Source organism: Bos taurus, chromosome 11 (assembly GCF_002263795.3).
Source record: "Bos taurus isolate L1 Dominette 01449 registration number 42190680 breed Hereford chromosome 11, ARS-UCD2.0, whole genome shotgun sequence".
In the NCBI taxonomy this organism is placed as follows: Eukaryota; Metazoa; Chordata; class Mammalia; order Artiodactyla; family Bovidae; genus Bos; species Bos taurus.
The window spans coordinates 56,924,924-56,942,366 of NC_037338.1; the positions used below are offsets into that span (position 1 = coordinate 56,924,924).

Below are 17,443 nucleotides of genomic sequence, written 5' to 3' on the forward strand. Positions count from 1 at the left end.
ACACACACACACACACACACACACACATATACACTTTATTTTTAAACTAGCCAAAAAATTACTATGACTTTCAACATCAATAAAATCATAAATTCCAGGCTATTTTAAAAAACAAAATAGAAGAAAGCAAATTTTCATAGAATGTCTGTATGAAAATTACCTTCCCTAAAAAAAAAAAAAAAGAAAAGAAAATTACCTTCCCTATCTTCTGCTTAGCTTTTTCCCTAGGAAAAAATTTTCAATTTCATCATGACATCTTTTCAAAAGGGTATTTCAAAAATTGAAAAATGCTTAGTTGAGATTAGGAAGGTGTTAGCTTATACAATCCAGTCAGAATAGGACCCACTGGTAGGGTCATTTCAAGACAAGATTTGGAGGAAGCAGTGTAAGTAGCTATCATGCTATCTGTGGGTAAAGAGCTCAAGCAGAAGAAACATAAAATGGAAAAAGCCATACAGAAAACTGTGGTCAGTCTATTCCAGAAAAATTAAGAAGGGCAGTGTGCTTGGGCAGAGAGAGCAAGAAAGTATACAATAAAATATGATATCAAGAGATTTAGTGGCAATGTCACAACTTTAGATTGTGTCCTGAAGTCAGTGGGAGATTTTAAAGACCGCAATGTGTGATTCTTATATTTGAAAGGTTCAATCTGACTGTGTGTGAAGAGTGGATCCAAAGGGACAATTAGTGGATGGAGGAGTGTTGTGAAAGAGGTTTTTCTGATAGTCCAGATAAGAGGTGATGGTAGCTTTGACTGTATTGGCATAATCTAAAGAACCCACTTAATGACTAAGTGGAAGAATGGAGATGCCATTTGTAGATGAAGCAGCAAATATTGTCTTTATGGTTGCTAGTTGTAGCTTGGTGGACTCATCATGTAAGGAGAACCAAACTTAGAATCATCCTGCTACCCTAGGCACTAACTAGTCTAGGAAATGGGACAGCCTCTCAGAGGAAAGATTGCATCCTGGTAGAAAAATTGCTTAACCTGTGTTGCTGCCTGTCAGGCTCAGGGGGCTGGGGGGTATCAGATGGATTGGGTCACAAACTTATTCACTACAGTATGTAGATGAATTTATCAAATAAGGATAGGGACCAGATGTACATTTGATTTAAATACTTTTTCTTTCCTCTAGAAATCAAGAGAATGGAAGAGGCAGTCCATTGTAACATAGAATGGAAGTAGGAGTGTCTCCTTTTATTATTATATTCTAATTTTTGTACCTTTGGGTCCTGCTGGCTTGGCTACTTCAGTTCAGTTCAGTTCAGTCACTCAGTCATGTCCGACTCTTTGTGACCCCATGAACCACAGCATGACAGGCTTCCCTGTCCATCACAAACTCCTGGAATCCACCCAAACCCATGTCCATTGAGTCAGTGATGCCATCCAACCATCTCATCCTCTGTCGTCCCCTTCTGTTCCTGCCCTCAATCTTTCCCAGCATCAGGGTCTTTTCAAATGAGTCAGCTCTTTGCATAAGGTAGCCAAAGTATTGGAGTTTCAACTTCAACATCAGTCCTTCCAATAAACACCCAGGACTGATCTCCTTTAGGATGGACTGGGTGGATCTCCTTGCAGTCCTAGGGACTCTCAAGAGTCTTCTCCACCACCATAGTTCAAAAGGATCAATTCTTTGGCACTCAGCTTTCTTTATAGTTCAACTCTCACATCCATACATGACCACTGGAAAAACCATAGCCTTCACTAAATGGACCTTTGTTGGCAAAGTAATGTCTCTGCTTTTGAATATGCTATCTAGGTTGGTCATAACTTTCCTTCCAAGGAGTAAGCGTCTTTTAATTTCATGGCTGCAATCACTATCTGCAGTGATTTTGGAGCCCCCCAAAATAAAGTCAGCCACTGTTTCCACTATTTACCCATCTATTTGCCATGAAGTGATGGGACTGAAATGTTGTTGCTGACACACGAAAAGATGCCAGGATTCTTGGCCTCCCGAGGAGAAGAATTCAATCTGGGACCAGAGACGAGGCTTGATCACTCAGAGCTTTGTGTAATAAAGTTTTATTAAGGTATAAAGGAGATAGAGAAAACTTCTGGCATAGGCATTAGAAGGGGGAAGAAAGAGTACCCCCTTGCTAATGTTAGCAATGGAGTTATTTATATACTCTCCAATTAGTTATTACAGTGAATCAAAAGAATGTCTGGAGGTTGTAAGGACCTCACTAGACCTATTCCCATAATTTACATTTTAAGATAACAGGATTAGCCAGAAAGTTTTTTCCAGAGACTGTCCTCAAGCAGGATACATTATTGTTATATAATCCTAAGGAATGCAGAGGGACAAAAAAGTTTGTCCTTTCTACCTCCTGGAGAATTCCAGACCCCTCTCTCCTTGGAGACCCCTAGACTTCTTATCAACCTGCCAAGGAAATGACTCTCTCAAGACCAGATGCCATGATCTTAGTATTCTGAATGTTGAGCTTTAGGCCAACATTTTCACTCTCATCTTTTGCTTTCATCAAGAGGCTCTTTAGTTTTTCTTCACTTTTTGCAGTAAGGGTGGTGTCATCTGCATATCTGAGGTTATTGATTCTTCTCCCAGCAATCTTGATTTCAGCTTGTGCTTCCTCCAGCCCAGGCTTTCTCATGCTGTACTCTACATGTAAGTTAAATAAGCTGGGTGACAATATACAGCCTTGACGAACTCCTTTTCCTATTTGGAACCAGTCTGTTGTTCCATGACCAGTTCTAAGTGTTGCTTCCTGCGTTGCATACAGGTTTCTCAGGAGGCAGGTCAGGTGGTCTGCTATTCCCATCTCTTTCAGAATTTTCCACAGTTTATTATGATCCACACAGTCAAAGCCTTTGGCATAGTCAATAAAGCAGAAATAGATGTTTTTCTGGAACTTGTGCTTTTTTGATTATCCAGCGGATGTTGGCAATTTGATCTCTGGTACCTTTGTCTTTTCCAAAACCAGCTTGAACATCTGGAAGTTCATGGTTCATGTATTGCTGAAGCCTGGCTTGGAGAATTTTGAGCATTACTTTACTAGCGTGTGAGATGAGTGTAATTGTGTGGTCGTTTGAGCATTCTTTGGCATTGCCTTTCTTTGGGATTGAAATGAAAACTGACCTTCTCCGGTCCTGTGGCCACTGTTGAGTTTTCCAAATGTTCTGACATATTGAGTGCAGCACTTTCACAGCATCATCTTTAGAATTTGAAATAGCTCAACTGGAATCCTATCACCTCCACTAGCTTTGTTCTTTGTGGTGCGTCCTAAGGCCCACTTGACTTCACATTCCAGGGTGTCTGGCTCTAGGTGAGTGATCACACTGTCGTGATTATCTGGGTCATGCAGATCTTTTTTGTACAGTTCTTCTGTGTATTCTTGCCACCTCTTCTTAATATCTTCTGCTTCTGTTAGGTCCATATGATTTCTGTCCTTTATTGAGCCCATCTTTGCATGAAATGTTCCCTTGGTATCTCTAATTTTCTTTAAGACATCTCTAGTCTTTCCCATTCTGTTGTTTTCCTCTATTTCTTTGCATTGATAGCTGAGGAAGGCTTTCTTATCTCTCCTTGCTATTCCTTGAAACTCTGCATTCACATCAGTATATCTTTCCTTTTCTCCTTTTCTTTTTGCTTCTCTTCTTTTCACAGCTATTTTTAAGAACTCCTCAGGTAGCCATTTTTATTTTATGCATTACTTTTTCTTGGGGATGGTCTTGATTCCTGTCTCCTGTACAATGTCATGAACCTCGGTGCATAGTTCATCAGGCACTCTGTCTATCAGATCTAGTCCCTTAAATCTATTTCTCACTTCCACTGTATAGTCATAAGGGGTTTAATTTACACCATACCTTAATGGTCTAGTAGTTTTCTCCACTTTCTTCAATTTAAGTCTGAGTTTGGCAATAAGAAGTTCATGATCTAAGCCACAGTCAGCTCCTAGTCTTGTTTTTGCTGACTGTATAGAGCTTCTCCATCTTTGGCTGCAAAGAATATAATCAATCTGATTTCAGTGTTGACCATCTGGTGATGTCCATGTGTAGAGTCTTCTCTTGTGTTGTTGGAGGAGGGTATTTGCTATGAGCAGTGTGTTCTCTTGGCAGAACTCTGTTAACCTTTGCCCTTCTTCATTTTGTACTCCAAGCCCAAATATGCCTGTTACTCCAGGTGTTTCTTGACTTCCTACTGTTGCATTCCAGTCCCCTGTAGTGAAAAGGACATCTTTTTTGGTTGTTAGTTCTAGAAGGTTCTGTAGGTCTTCTTAGAACCATTCAACTTCAGCTTCTTCAGAATTTCTTGGCTATTTGGGTCCCTAAAAAATAGAAGATATTCATTGTGGGACACAGTGTGTGTGCTCAGTCACTTCAGTCATATCCAATTCTTTATGAACATATGAACTGTAGGGCGCCAGGCACCTCTGTCCATGGGACTCTGCTGGCAAGAATACTGGAGTGGACTGCCATTTCCTTCTTCAGGAGCTCTTCCTGACCCAGGGACTGAACCTACATCTCCTGTGCCTTTTGCACTGCACGCATATTCTTTACCGCTGAACCACCTGGGCCGCCCATAGGACATGATAGTGATTCAATTTAATTCGAAGATGGAGACTGTCATCTGCATTTTTTGAGTTTCTTTTTCTACCTGATGTACAAGAGAGAATGGAGTTGAGAGTGATGACTGGTGTATTTGACTGAGCCTGACTATCACTGGGCAAAAGCAGTGATGCCACACAATGAAGTGAGTAAATAGGATGTCTTAAATCTGGGAATCTTGATAGTTTATTTTTGTCCAGTGATCAATGGGAGTGGAAAATTACTGGAAATTCAGAGTGAATCAGAAAAGACACAGACCCCTCAGGAATGAAATTTTGAGTCACTTCATAGGATAGACGCTGTTAATTTTCTCCCCAAAGCCATTTTCTGCTTTGCCTTAGATGCATGATTGTGCAACTAGAAACATTATTTCCTAGCAATCTTTCTTAAGTGATAACTTGACTTCTATATTATGTGCTTAAAATGACATCCTGTGCACTGAGTTTCCCACATTTTCCTCCCTGCCAGCCAGAAATGGCAGTGACTGAAGCATCTTGGAAGTCACAGGTTGCCAGATGCTCATTATGAATGAACACTCTGTACAGTTTATAAAAGATAGATAGAATTGTAATATTTAGGCCACTGACTTACTGTTGGCTCTTTTCATTACAGAAGACTAAGCTTACCCTTACTAATACAACCCTTTAGGCAAAGAACCCTGGCAATCTTAGGGAAGAGGGGATGTAGAAAGATAGCAGAAGAAATGTCATAAATTTTAAGACATATGCTTTTGCAGAAAAAAATTATATGTTTTCTACCTTTTTGTATAATGTACATATTTTTATATTTTGGCCCATAATTCTGTTTTCTAATCATTTCCCCAATCATTTCATATAGCATGTGTTGTTGTCATTCTCTTTAAAGTTTGCAAAGTGGGATAGTAATTTAAGATGAAAGGGTATGACAGAAGGGGAAATGACTTTTACCCAGAGATTCAGTTTTAGATTTGGATATGTTAGCTGATAAGATTTGAGTTTTTCTTTTTTCATGAAGAAAATTATGCCTTTTCATTTTTTATATGAGAAAATGGAATTATACTAGAAATGATAAATTAGTGCTTTTGTAATAAGTACTATTATTAATTTTTTAAAGCATAGATGAAGGATGTGGGTTGTTGCTCAGGATGAACCCTAAAATAATATTTGGTCTAGGGAAGCAGATCCCAGGTTAGAATTAGACATGTTAGCGATTTATTAGGGGAAATATGTATGGAGAAATGGAACAATACCAGAGAAGCTGGAAAACATCTCTAATCACAATCTCAGTGCAAATATGACCCTTCTGATGGAAAGATGGAAAGAAGAAGGCTTGGCTAGGAACAGTCTCAAACTATAGCATAGTTCTAAGGAAGCTTTGTTCAGGCCAATCAGAGTCCTTAAGCCAAAGACATCAGCCAGTGGAAGAGTCTCATGTCTTACAGAAGCAGTTCTGCAATGGCTGGGAAAAGTGCAAGGCTATGAGTGCAATGTTGAAATCAGCAAGGCAGCTTCTGGGGGCTTCAGTCAATTATGCTCCCACACATTTCTATGGCTTTCAGACTCTGTTCAAGCTCCTTTTTTATGCTGTACCAGTGACAAGCTCTCACTTTTCTGCTAACTTTCTGTTCAGCATGGCTGTCAGGTGAATCTAGGAAGTACTCCTTCTTTCAAATCTGCTTATTCTCAGTAAAATTGAGGTCCATGGAGGGCCCTCTCTCTGACTTGGGACTGTTTATTCTCCTCATTTCTATAAAACTGATGTTTCCATGGCAGTCTATCATGATCTTCTATAGAAGGAAAGTTCAAGTAGTGGCTAAAGTTTCTGATTTCAAGTACAGAAGACCAGGGTCCAAATCTTAACACTGCCATGTACCAGCTGCTATGACCTTGGTCATGTTATTTCATCTCTCTAGTCTTCTTGATTCCTGTATTTAAAATGGGTCACAAAACCTCTTAGAGTTGTGAGAATTAAAGGAAATAATGAATGTTTTAGCACTTTGCACAGAATAAGCATTCAATAATTTGCCTATTAATACTCCTTAATGCTTCTACATTTCTCAGGATAAGTAGTTCCAAAGGGATCTATAGTTCTTTTTTTTTCATGTTCTTACTTATAGTACACCTAGATGCCATCTCAGTGCCATCTTTTAGAAGAAGGTTACTAATATCATTTATGGGGCTTCCCTGGTGACTCAGATGGTAAAGATCCACCTACAGTGCAGGAGACCTGGGTTCAGTTCCTGGGTCAGGAAGATCCCCTGGAGAAGGGAATGGCTACCCATTCCATTATTCTTGCCTGGAGAATTCCACAGACAGAGGAGCCTGGCGAGCCCTAGTTCATGGGGTTGCAAAGAGTGGGACATGACTGAGCAACTAGCACACAATATCATTTATACGAAGTAATGAGACAAGGGTCTTGGACCTGGGGGTGTCAGACAACAAAATACATCCTCTTAAATAATAGCCATCTTTGAAAAGTGAAAGTCTCTCAGTCATGTATGGCTCTTTGTGATCCCATGGGCTGTAGCCTGCCAGACTCCTCTGTCCATGGAATTCTCCAGGCTAGAATACTGGAATGGGTACCCATTTCCCCTTCTCCAGGGAATCTTCCCAACCCAGGAATTGAACCAGGGTCTCCTGTATTGCAGGCAGATGCTTTACCAGCTGAGCTACAGGGAAGCCCCTTATAGTTATTATAGCCCCTACAGTTCTTGTTATGTGAACACTGTTATTTTCTTATTATTTTCTTTCTTTTTTTTTCCAGGCCACACTATGCCTGCACCCTCTTTGCCCTCCACCCCACTGCTTTCACGATCTGTGAGAGACATTGGTGGAGGCCTGGAGCAAGAATACTTACATTCCTGAACTCATCTTATCTGTGAATGCTTAAGTTCTTTAGGACAGAATAGTCAAATGTCAAATAGCTATTTCTAATTTCCATACTCAGTCTGGGGGCATTTTCTCAAGAATTTTTCAAGATGTAGGACAATATTGCCCTTTTTGGTTGCAGGTTGTGCAATGTATTTCCACAGCTTTAGTTTGCTAAGACATCTAGGTCTGGGCATGTCTAACATGAATAATACCCTAGGTGACCAATTCCTCGGTGGAAGAGTTTATGTAGATCGTTATTTCTCAAGTAGGTGCTATTGACATTTTAGACAGTACAACTAACTTTGTGTGATTGCAGAATGTTGCAACATAATTAACATCCTGACTCCTACTTACTGAACACAAATGATACCCTCTTGACTCAACTCACCAAGTTACTATCTTCATACATTTCCAAATGTATGCAAATGAGGGATGGGTTCTTCCTCCTACTTACTGCGAATAAATAAGTGAATTAATTTTGAAGTTAGGGGAAGGTCTTTGGAGGGATCAGCATTTTAATACAATACTTTGGCCATCTCATGCAAAGAGTCGACTCATTGGAAAAGACTCTGATGCTGGGAGGGACTGGGGGCAGGAGGAGAAGGGGATGACAGAGGATGAGATGGCTGGATGGCATCACTGACTCGCTGGACATGAGTTTGGGTGAACTCCGGAAGTTGGTGATGGACAGGGAGGCCTGGCATGCTGCAATTCATGGGGTCGCAAAGAGTCGGACACGACTGAGTGACTGAACTGAACTGAACATCATTGATGGAAGCATAGCTAGATATTTATTGGTATAACAGATACATTTTTGAAGGAGGTTATATGATGGAAGAGTTTGAAAAAAATCAGTATTGCCAAATATTAAGGGTCTGATTTGTTGCTAAGACTCAACAATGTCTCCCTGCCAAGGAGGCATCTAGGGAAGGGGAAAATTCTAGGGCAGGTCTGTCAGCAAAAGTATGGTTTTATATGACTTCTGTGGTATATGAAATATGTTTCAAGTCTATTAAAATTCCAATAATCACATTTATCTTCTCTCCAAGGATATGAATGTTTCAAGTGATTACTGTGGTTTTGGAATCTAGGCTGTTCATTTTGAAGGACCAATGTTTCATCAGGAAAATTTTAAATTCCCTGAAATTCAAGTGTTCTATAATAAATGTTTGAAGTTTAGTTATGAGATTCATGCATTTCAAATTCCTTATTGTTTACTGTATTTGAGCATCTCTGTTGGGGAATTGTCCTTAGAGAAAGAAAAGGAATAGAAATCCTTTATTAAAATGGAGAAACATCCATGTTTATCATCTGTATTTACTTGGAGACTGAGTATGAAAAGTTTTAATGTTGGAGAACTTCCTACCAAGTTTTTATGAGCAAGTGAAACAGGGATATGAAATTGAGTTGTAACCTTAACTATAAAGTTGACTGTTGCAAACACTATTATACTGGGATTCTGTTATATCGGTGGTTTTATTTCCACAGTCTATGCTGTATATTAAAACTTACCTTTTCTCATTGTCCTTATCTCTTAATGGTAAATAGTTTCAGAATATCCTAGCAGTTAATAGCAAAAGTTTATAGAAAATCTTCCTTCCCTAGAATGATGTGGCAAAATTAGTTTCATTATTATTAAATTTGTTCATTTAAGAAAATGTTGGAATATTTGATGATGGTGGTATGAAGTAGGTATCAGCTTCAAATCTTCCCTTCTTCATTGCTTGACAGAATTCCAATTGTATAAGCTTCTTATTTGAGGAATGTTTCACTTCCTGGCAAATTTAAATGGTCATTGAATGCTATTCCGTTGATGAAGGCCACCTGGAAATCATGCTCGTTTCATGCTTAGTTGAGTGGCTGCATTGCTGCTGCTGCTGTTTAGAGAGGAAGGAAGTGGTGCTATGAGACCATTCTTTTAAAACCTGGGCCAAGGATATGACTATGCTTTTCTTTCATTCTTCTCTTCTTTGATTTTATTCAAATGTACTTGCTTTTGGCTAACTGAAAATTTTGGCAATTTTAATTTTAGTGTCAGAATCTTGGTTTAAACTAAATGATATAAATAACATGTAGCCAGAAATCTATTCAAAATATCAACTTATACTGAGAAAGACTATGACATTTTCTCTGTGTTGATTTTTGACTGTCTAGGACAAAGTGCTTCCTAGTTAATAATGATGTTATTTGAAGAAGGACAATGCTTACTTTAGAGTTGATGAGTTAAAACAGTAGTTAGATTTTAAAAATCATCAATTTTATTCAAAATAATGTAATTTATATTAATTAAAAACTGATACCTCTTTAGAATGGCATAATTTTAAGTGTTGTGGGATAAAAAAAATTTGAATGTACATTTCTAAAAATTCAATGAGAAATACACTGAAGTTTATCTAATTAGACTACTATCTAACTGTAGTCTAATTATATTTAGACATATGTAACAGGAAAAATGAAAATTTGTTTTTATGAATATTTCAGAAAAGAAACAAACCAATGTTTCTTGTATAAAGCTTGCTGTAACAAAATCTAACTGCATGCCACACCTTGAATGATAAATCAGTTCAGTTCAGTCGCTCAGTAGTGTCCGACTCTTTGCGACCCCATGAATCGCAGCACGTCCGGCCTCCCTGTCCATCACCAACTCCCGGAGTTCACTCAGACTCACGTCCACTGAGTCAGTGATGCCATCCAGCCATCTCATCCTGTGTCATCCTCTTCTCCTCCTGCCCCCAATCCGTCCCAGCATCAGAGTCTTTTCCAATGAGTCAACTCTTCGCATGAGGTGGCCAAAGTACTGGAGTTTCAGCTTTAACATCATTCCTTCAAAAGAAATTCCAGGGCTGATCTCCTTCAGAATGGACTGGTTGGATCTCCTTGCAGTCCAAGGGACTCTCAAGAGTCTTCTCCAACACCACAGTTCAAAAGCATCAATTCTTCGGCACTCAATTTTCTTCACAGTCCAACTCTCACATCCATACATGACCACTGGAAAAACCATAGCCTTGACCAGATGGACCTTTGTTGGCAAAGTAATGTCTCTGCTTTTGAATATGTTATCTAGGTTGGTCATAACTTTCCTTCCAAGGAGTAAACGTCTTTTAATTTCATGACTGCAATCACCATCTGCAGTGATTTGGGAGCCCCCAAAAATAAAGTCTGACACTGTTTCCACTGTTTCCCCATCTATTTCCCATGAAGTGATGGGACCAGATGCCATGATCTTCGTTTTCTGAATGTTGAGCTTTAAGCCAACTTTTTCACTCTCCTCTTTCACTTTCATCAAGAGGCTTTTTAGTTCCTCTTCACTTTCTGCCATAAGGGTGGTGTCATCTGCATATCTGAGGTTATTGATATTTCTCCTGGCAATCTTGATTCCATCTTGTGCTTCTTCCAGCCCAGCATTTCTCATGATGTACTCTGCATACAAGTTAAATAAGCTGGGTGACAATATACAGCCTTGACATACTCCTTTTAAATAGAACTTAGTAATTTGTCATCAAGTGCAAAATTTTAACCAACGTAGTAGAATCCCAGGGATGGGGGAGCCTGGTGGGCTTCTGTCTATGGTGTCACACAGAGTCAGACACGACTGAAGCGACTTAACAGCAGCAGCAGTATAAGTAGGAAAAAAGCAAAGTTTGAACTCTTTGTTCAGGAATAAAGTGAATATTAATTTTAAGACTTATTATCAGAACTGAGAAATTAGTAAACTTTTGAAATGACAAGAATGAATAGCTTATTAAATAATCCTCTTGAAATTTCATTCCAAAGTCTTGGAATATTATTACATCAGCCATGGCCCAATGTTCCTTTGTGTTGGTGAGAAATAAAGATTCACAGACAAGCACTGATAAGTACTTGCATTTTATTTCCAAGTTCAAATTCTGTTTTTTCCCTATATTTACCTAAAATAATAATTTTGAAATTAATGTTTGCCGTCTTGTTTTGTGGCTCAAGCTAGTGATATAGCCACTAAGCTTTCTTTTTCTTTCCAAAATGCTATTCAGTAATGCAGAATAATGATAATTAATACTTATCAAGTATCTAAGATATGCCAGGGAATATTTTAAGTATTTAATGAGAATTAAATCACTAAGTATGCCTGTTGTGCCTATGCTGCTGCTGCTGCTAAGTCACTTCAGTTGTGTCTGACTCTGTTGGACCCCATAGACAGCAGCCCACCAGGCTCCCCCGTCCCTGGGATTCTCCAGGCAAGAACACTGGAGTGGGTTGCCATTTCCTTCTCCAATGCATGAAAGTGAAAAGTGAAAGTGAAGTCACTCAGTCATGTCCGACTCTTCGTGACCCCATGGACTGCAGCCTACCAGGCTCCTCCGTCCATGGGGTTCTCCGGGCAAGAGTACTGGAGTGGGGTGCCATTGCCTTCTCTGTGTTATACCTATGAGATATATATTAATATCATCCCTGCCATGATAAAATGTTTTATCATGTACAAATGAAAAAACTGGGGTAAATGAATAACTTTCCTGAGATCGTGAAGGAGTAAATGGCAGAATTTGAGTTTAAATTTAAATCAGTCTTAACTGCCATTCCATAGTGTCTCTCCAGGAAAGAAAAAGCCATAATCAAGCTGAAAAATAAATGGAGAACCATCAGTAGACAGGACACTTAGATAAAATGGCAAATGTGAATACAAGTTTAATGTCAGTGGGAAACAAATAAAGAAAACAGTGTCTCAGAGGATACTAGAGGCAGAAAAGATTCCAAATATTCAGAACACCAGTGGCAGAGATGGAGCAGTGTCTCAAAAGGTGCCTAGCTTTACAATGAAAGAGTATTGAAAGTTTTAAACTCAGATGTGTTAGCAAAGCCCTATCCTATTCTGTTCAATCATTTTCACAGAAAGAGTGACTAATGGAATGATTAATATTTAATCACAGGCTAAAACTAGACACAGATATTTTTAAGAAGTGTAATGATATATAGATGAATGGGAAGGACTTCAGGTTTGGGCATGAACACAATAGAATAAACCCCCCCCCCTTTTTTTTTGCCCAGTCTATCTAATTCTTCCCATTGCTGATATGTAAATAAACTACATGTGACATGCCCAATCAGCATACATAGAAACTTTCATGTGACATTCAATCAGGGAACATATCCATATAATATATCCAAGCAGTATACCATATAACATCTAACATCTCAATGAGTGTACAAAGAACTCTATAATACAACAAGCCCAAGCAGTACAGAAAGCCCTATTGCATGACATGCTCAACTAAGGTACATTTATTCTTGTTCAGTTGCTCAGTCGTGTCCAACTCTTTGTGATCTTGTAGACTATAGCACACCAGGCTTCCCTGTCCTTCACTATCTCCAAGAATTTGCTCAAACTCATGTCCATTGAGTCAGTGATGCCATCCAGGCATCTCATCTTCTGTCGTCCCCCTCTCCTCCTGTCCTCAATCTTTCCCAGCATCAGGGTTCTTCCCCAGTGAGTCAGCTCTTCGCATCAGGTGGCCAAAATATTGGAGCTTCAGCTTCAGCATCAATCTTTTCAATGAATATTCAGAGTTGATTTCCTTTAGCATTAACTGGTTTGACCTCCATGCTGTCCAAAGGACTCTCAAGAATCTTCTCCAGTACCACAGTTGGCAAGCATCAGTTCTTCAGTGATCAGACTTCTTTATGGTCCAATTCTCTCATCCATACTATGACTACTATACCTTGACTATACGGACCTTTGTTAGCAAAGTCATGTTCGTGCTTTAAAAAAATACTTTATTTATTTTAATTGGATGATAATTAATTTATAATATTGTGATGATTTTTCCCATACATTGACATGAATAAGCCACAGGTGCACATGTGTTCCCCCATCTTGACCCTCCTCCCACCTCCCTTCCCATTTCATCCCTCTGGGTTGTCCCAGAGTACTGGCTTTGAGTGCTCGAACTTGCACTGGTCATCTATTTTACATACGGTAATATACATGCTTCAATTCTATTGTCTCAAATCATCCCACCCTCACCTTCTTCCACAGAGTCCAAAAGCCTGATCTTTACATCTGTGTCACTTTTGCTGCCTTGCAGGTAGGATCATTGTTACCATCTTTCTAAATTCCATATATATATTTTAATATACAGTATTTGTGTTTCTCTTTCTGACTTACTTCACTTTGTATAATAGGCTTCAGTTTCACCCACCTCATTAGAACTGACTGAAATGTATTCCTTTTTGTAGCTGAGTAATATCACTGCAGATGGTGACTGCAGCCATGAAATTAAAAGACGCTTGCTCCTTGGAAGAAAAGCTATGACAAACCTATTCAGCATATTAAAAACCAGAGATATTACTTTGCCGACAAAAGTCTGTCTAGTCAAAGCTATGGTTTTTCCAGTGGTCATGTATGGATATGAGAGTTGGAGTTTAAAGAAAGCTGAGCACTGAAGAATTGATGCTTTTGAACTGTGGTGTTGAAGACTCTTGAGAGTCCCTGGACAGCAAGGAGAGCCAACCAGTCCATCCTAAAGGAAATAGGTACTAAATATTTATTGGAAGGGCTGATGCTGAAGCTGAAACTCCAATACTTTGGCCACCTGATGCGAAGAACTGACTCATTTGAAAAGACCCTGATGCTGGGAAAGATTGAAGTATGAGAAGGGGACAACAGAGGATGAGATAGTTGGATGGCATCACCAACTCAATGGACATGAGTTTGAGTAACTCCGGGAGTTGGTAATGGACAGGGAGGCCTGGCGTGCTGCAGTCCATGTGGTTGCAAAGAGTTGGACATGACTGAGCGACTGAACTGAACTGAACTGAATATTCCATTGTGTGTATATGCACAAATTCCTTATCCATTCTTCTGCCTCTGGACATCTAGGTTGCTTCCGTGTCCTGACTATTATAAACAGCGTTGCAATGAAAATTGGGTTACATGTGCCTCTTTCAGTTCTGGTTTCCTCAGTTTGTATGCCAGGCAGTGGGATTGCTGGGTCATATGGCAGTTCTATTACCAGTTTTTAAAGAAATCTCCGTACTGCTGTCCATAGTGGCTGAACCAGTTTGCATTCCCACCAACAGTGTAAGAGGGTTCCCTTTTCTCAACACCTTCTTCCAGCATATATTTGTTTGTGGACATTTGATGGTGGCCATTCTGACTGGTGTGGGATGGTAGCTCATTGTGGTTTTGATTTGCATTTCTCTAATAATGAATGATGTAGAGCATCTTTTCATGTGTTTATTAGTCATCTATAAGTGTCAGACTTTATTTTGGGGGGCTCCAAAATCACTGCAGATGGTGATTGCAGCCATGAAATTAAAAGATGCTTACTCCTTGGAAGGAAAGTTATGACCAACCTAGATAGCATATTCAAAAGCAGAGACATTACTTTGCCAACAAAGGTCCATCTAGTCAAGGCTATGGTTTTTCCAGTGGTCATGTACGGATGTGAGAGTTGGACTGTGAAGAAAGCTGAGTGTAGAAGAATTGATGCTTTTGAACTGTGGTGTTGCAGAAGACTCTTAAGAGTCCCTTGGACTGAAAGGAGACCCAACCAGTCCATTCTAAAGGAGATCAGTCCTGAGTGTTCTTTGGAAGTACTAATGCTAAAGCTGAAACTCCAGTACTTTGGCCACCTCATGTGAAGAGTTGATTCATTGGAAAAGACTCTGATGCTGGGAGGGACTGGGGGCAGGAGGAGAAGGGGATGACAGAGGATGAGATGGCTGGATGGCATCACCGACTCAATGGACGTGAGTTTGAGTGAACTCCGGGAGTTGGTGATGGACAGGGAGGCCTGGCATGCTGCAATTCATGGGGTCTCAAAGAGTCATTCACGACTAAGTGACTGAACTGAACTGATGTCTTCTTAGAATAAATGTCTGTTTAGTTCTTTTGCCCACTTTTTGATTGGGTTGTTCATTTTTCTGGTATGGAGCTACATGAGCTACTTGTATATTTTGGAGATTAATTCTTTATCAGTTGTTTCATTGGCTATTATTTTCTTCTATTCTAAAGGCTACCTTTTCACCTTGCTAATAGTTTCCTTAATTGTGCAAAAGCTTTTAAGTTTAAAAATATGATATACTTTATGAATTTGCATATCATCCTTGCACAAGGGGCATGCTAAACTTCTCTGTATTGTTCCAGTTTTTTAGTATATGTGCTGCTGAAGTGAGCACTATATCTCTGCTTTTAAATATGTTGTCTAGGTTTGCCGTAGCTTTTCTTCTAAGGAGCAAGCATCTTTTAATTTCATGGCTGTAGTCCCCATCCACAGTGATTTTGGAGCAAGTGTCTTTTAATTTCATGGCTGTAGTATCTTTTCAAAATGATTTTTGAGCCCAGGAAAATAAAAAGTCTATCCTGTTTATATTGTTTCCCCATCTATTTGCCATGAAATGATGGGACTTGATGCCATGATCTTAGTTATTAAATGCTGAGTTTTAAACCAGCTTTTCCCTATACTTTTTCATCTTCATCAAGAAGCTCTTTGGGTCCTCTTTGCTTTCTGCTGATAAGGGTGGTGTCATCTGCATATCTGAGGTTATTGATATTTTTCCTGACAATCTTGATTCCAGCTTGTGCTTCACCTAGTCTAGCATTTCTCATGATGTACTCTGCATATAAGCTAAATAAGCAGGGTGACACTATACAGCCTTGACGTAGTCTTTTCCCAAATTTGAACCAATCTGTTGTTCCATGTCTGGTTCTGACTGTTGCTTTTTGACTTGCATACAAGTTTCTTAGGAGGCAGATAAACTGGTATGGTTTTCCATCTCTTTAAGGATTTTTCACAGTTTGTTGTGATCCACATAGTCAAAGGCTATATAGCATAGTCAGTGAAGCAGAAGTAGATGTTTTTCTGGAATTTCCTTCTTTTTCTATGAGCCCACTGACGTTGGCAAAGTGATCACTGGCCCCTCTGCCTTTTCTAATCCTACTTGTACATATGGAACTTCTCAGTTCACATATTTTTGAAGTCTAACTTTAAGAATTTTGAGCATTACCTTGCTAGAATGTGGAATGAATGCAATTGTGTAGTAGTTTGAACATTCTTTGGCATTGCCCTTCTTTGGGATTGTAATGAAAACTGACATTTTCCAATTCTGTGGCCACTGCTGAGTTCTCCCAATTTGTTGGCATATTGAGTTCAGCACTTTAACAGCAACAACTTTCAGGATTTGACACAGCTCAGCAGGAATTCCATCACCTCCACTAACTTTGTTCATAGTAATGCTTCCTAAGGCCCTCTTGACTTCACTTTCCAGGATGTCTGGCTCTAGATGAGTAACCACACCATTGTGGTTATCTGGGTCATTAACCTTTTTTGGTGTAGTTCTATGTATTCTTGCCACCTCTTCTTAATATCTTGTGCTTTTGTTAGGTCCTCCCCTTCTTGAATTTCTTTTTCTTGGGGATGGTTTTGTTCACCACCTCCTGTACAATGTTACGGACCTCTGTCCACAGTTCTTCAGGTACTCTGTCCATCAGACCTAATCCTTTGAATCTGTTTGTCACTTGTACTGTATAATCATAAGGGATTTTATTTAGGTAATACCTGAATGGCCCAGTGGTTTTTCTTACTTTCTTCTATGTAAGCCTGAATTTTGCAATAGGGAGCTCATTATCTGAATGACAGTCAGCACCCAGTCTTGTCTTTGCTGTCTATATATAGCTTCTCCATCTTCAGCTGCAAATAATATAATTAATCTGATTTCTATACTGACCATCTGATGATGTTCATGTGCAGAGTCATCTCTTGTGTTGTTGGAAGAGGGTGTTTGCTATGACCAGTGTATTCTCTTAGCAAAACTCTGTTAGCCTTTGCCTTGCTTCATTGTGTACTGTAAGACCAAACTTGCCTGTTACTCCAGGTATCTCTTGACTTTCTACTTTTGCTTTCTAGTCCCCTATGATGAAAGGACTTTTTTTTTTTTTTGGTGTTAGTTCTAGGAGGTCTTATAAGTCTTCATAGAACCATCCCACTTCAGCTTCTTTGGCATTAATTGCTGGGGCATAGATTTGGATTACTGTGATGTTGAATGGTTTGCCTTG

General features: G+C 39.3%; 1 non-coding gene across 1 annotated transcript; it reads right to left on the reverse strand.

The window, feature by feature from the left end:
• Window positions 1-15,458: 15,458 nt before the first annotated feature.
• LOC112448971 (U6 spliceosomal RNA) lies at window positions 15,459-15,567 on the reverse strand. Its single transcript, XR_003037420.1, has one exon. It is a non-coding gene; the product is annotated as a U6 spliceosomal RNA (small nuclear RNA).
• Window positions 15,568-17,443: the final 1,876 nt, after the last annotated feature.